Genomic DNA, 3,076 nt, shown 5'->3' with positions numbered 1-3,076 from the left:
AGCCCCGGCGCATGCGCCACGCGCACGCCCTGCGCCATTCCATCCGGGCACTCGGCACTCCCGCCATTTCGCTGGCGCAGCCTGGAGCTCGCGGCCGCCATTTTGAGCAGGGCCCGCCAAGCCGGGGGCCCGGGTCTCAGGGGAAACGCCCTCAGGCCAACGCAGGACCCGGTCTCCCGCTGCCCCTCGCCGCCGGAGGGACGGACTCCACCCCGGGCCCGCCCCGGCACCGCCCCCTCCCAGGGGCGTGCCGCCGCGGCCCCGCTTCGCCTGGGCGTCTCAGGCCGCCCACCGCCCGGGCCCCTCGGAGTCGGTGCCGCCAGGGCCCTCACCGCTGAGTCGGGCAGGTCCCTGACGCGAGCGGGAAGACGGCACACCACACCGACCCGAGCCTCCTAACGCGCGAGTGAGGGGGGGGCGCCCCGTGCCCGGTCTGATATATGCTGCGGCCGGGCCCGCCCCCCCAACCCGCCCCTTGAACCTCGTAAGCCAATCCGAGGCTTCTGAAACTGCGGCCGCGCCTCATATTCATGAGTTGGGGCGGGGAAAACTCGGGCCCCGCCCCTCCCCCAGCACTGGCGCCGGGCGTGCTGATTGGCCGGAATGTTCCCAGTCCGCAGTCTCCCGCCCCCGTGCGCGGGGGCGTGGTCGGGGAAGTGGGGCAGGGCTGACCCACTTCCGTGTGCCCGTACCCTGGCCTGCGGCGAGGAACAAAGGGTCTCCTGCCTCATGGCACCCACCCCCTCATATCGCTCCAATCCCAACATATCGACTTCATCCAGATGCCTATACCTATCCGAGCCCTGGACTTCAGATACCCCAACTTCCTCTGAATCCTGACATCAACCCTTATCTACTTGCCAATATAGCTGATAACCCCCGACTCCCAGAACTCCAAGGCTCCTGAATGAACCATTTCATGCAATCAAACGCAACACCCAACCAAACCCCAACACCGACAGTCCCATTTATGTGAGCCCCAATATTCCCCACAACTCCACTTCTTCCTCCATCCCAACACTTTGGGACACCCCAGTTCAGTGTGCCCACAAATCCAACCACATCCGCCCCTAACTCTAAGCTATTCCCTGACCTCACTCTCTCCATCCCTGGCAGATACTTCACAGGCATCCCAACACTCCCCTGGCCTGGCATTTGTCCATCCCAGGTCTATGTGCCAAACCGACACCCCATGTTCAAGTGGCTCCACCATGCAGTCCCCAATATACCCAAATCCAGCTCTGCCTTTGGCTTCCCCGCTGCTACCAGGCATCCCAGTCACAGCCATCCCGTGGGTCTCCACAACCACAACCTACTGACTACCCACCCGGAGGTCAGGGCCCTCTATGCTCTGCCACCCGTGTCTTGTCCTTTAGAAGGCATCTCTTCTCTGGTCCTTAGATGTCCCAAGAGCACCTCTGTGATGAGTTTGCAAAGGCCTTTGCCCCTAAGGCTGCTCCTGGGGTGGGGGACCTTTTATGGCCTGCTTAGCTCATGCTACTCCCAGGCCACCTAGTCGAAGAAGAAGATTGTAAATCCTTCTCTGTCTGCCCAGACCAGTGATCCACACTACAGCTCCTCCCCCAGAAAGTCTCGGACTCTGCAGGAAAGTTGAGGGTCATTGAAGAAGAGGCCCCATTTTCCTGAAAAATCCCAGCTCCACCCCAGGCCTCGGACTCAAGCAGGTCGAAATGACCCAGCTATCTCCAGTGACAAGGTCGCCAGTACCCTCAAAGAGCTCAAGGACCCCTTCCCAGTCCGGCAGTTGCATGACTCATGGCCACCCCCTCTGCACCTTGCCTCCCCGTCAGCAGCAACCTGCTGCTGCGTCAGCCACTCACGCAGGACTGTTATTATAAGGAGCAGAGAGACATCAGCATCCAGCTTCCCTGGCTGTGTGGAGGGGGCCACCCACACCCTCAGGAGCCTAGACCACTGGCACACCCCGCCCCGGAGCAATTCAGGCCCGCCCTTTCCAATCTGAATCCTAGGCCCGGAAATTCTTGTGCCATAGTTTCTCAGGGATGGGAAGCGTCTCTGTAGTCACAATTCCGGGGTCATTCTGGGCCCCCACATTGCCTCTAGTTCTGAGTCCCTGCTTCCTCCTGGTTTTGTGTGGAGCCCTGTGTTCATTCACTCATTCTGCCAGCACCTAGTTATTCAGCTTACTACCAGCAATTCCTGTGTGCCGGTCCCCGAGAGTACCCACGGCCGTCCAGGGTCCCCAGCAAGGTGTGGACGTGAAACTGCGGAAGCCTGTCCTCTGCGCTTCTGCCCCTCCACAGGGTGCTCGAGTCTCAGCTTTGTACCGGTCTCCGAGCCTGTGCCTCTGTGGTGTCCTGTCTGCGTGTACATCAGTCTCGGCGTGTCACCGTGACTCACTATCCTCGTGCGGGGCTTGCAGGAGGTGAGGACCCCTTCTCACCCCGTCTGCCACCCCTACACGATGAACTCGAGGCCAGGCTCATAGTCCGGCGCTGACACAAGGGGGCGCCGCAGCCTCGCTGTCGGCGTGGCTGAAGCTTTTGCGACCAGCTCCCAGGTCCCGCCCTTCAGGGCAATCGCCAGCTGCGTGGCCTCGCGTGGAGTGTCGGGTCCTTCTACCGCCCCCAGCCCTCGCGGGTCAGGACGGCCAACCCGCAGGGCGAGTACCTCCCTGGCTTGGGGACCTCAGAGCCCTGTTGCCTGCCCCAGCTCGCCCCGCGACTATGCCGGGCCGGAGTGGGGTTGCTATTCCTGTATAGACGCTTGGGACTCGCCCCTGCCCCTCGAGGACTCGGGCTCGGCCGGGAGTCTCCCTGTCTCTTCATCTCCGCATTTCCCCGGCTCTGCGCAGCCGTCGGCTTTTTCACAAACCTGCCCCCTCCCCAGCCAGCTGTCTCCGACGGGGCGCCCCCCATCCCGAGGGTTTCGCCCACTCCACCCCAGGGCTGGCAGCCCCGCCCTCCCTCTGCGAGGCGTCGCTATATAGATGGGGGCAGGGCCGCTTCTCCTCCGCCTTCCCCGCGGGGCCGGGCCCGCCGGACGCTGGGTCCTTTCCCGACCCCGGCTAATGACCGGGCGGGAGGCGATAATG

General features: G+C 63.0%; 1 protein-coding gene across 1 annotated transcript in view; it reads right to left on the bottom strand.

Annotated features, from left to right (window-relative positions):
- The window catches only part of LOC107157244 (cold inducible RNA binding protein), a 35,061-nt gene extending 34,669 nt beyond the window's left edge, over positions 1 to 392 (bottom strand). Inside the window, exon 1 of the mRNA XM_015503587.2 lies at positions 333 to 392. The gene's annotated coding sequence lies outside the window, so the exon portion shown is untranslated. The remainder of the gene's footprint in view (positions 1 to 332) is intronic.
- Positions 393 to 3,076: the final 2,684 nt, after the last annotated feature.

The sequence above is a fragment of the Marmota marmota genome, unplaced genomic scaffold, assembly GCF_001458135.2.
Source record: "Marmota marmota marmota unplaced genomic scaffold, marMar, whole genome shotgun sequence".
NCBI lineage: Eukaryota > Metazoa > Chordata > Mammalia > Rodentia > Sciuridae > Marmota > Marmota marmota.
The sequence above is the reverse complement of the archived record's forward strand: the minus strand, read 5'-3'. Positions and strand labels throughout refer to the sequence as shown.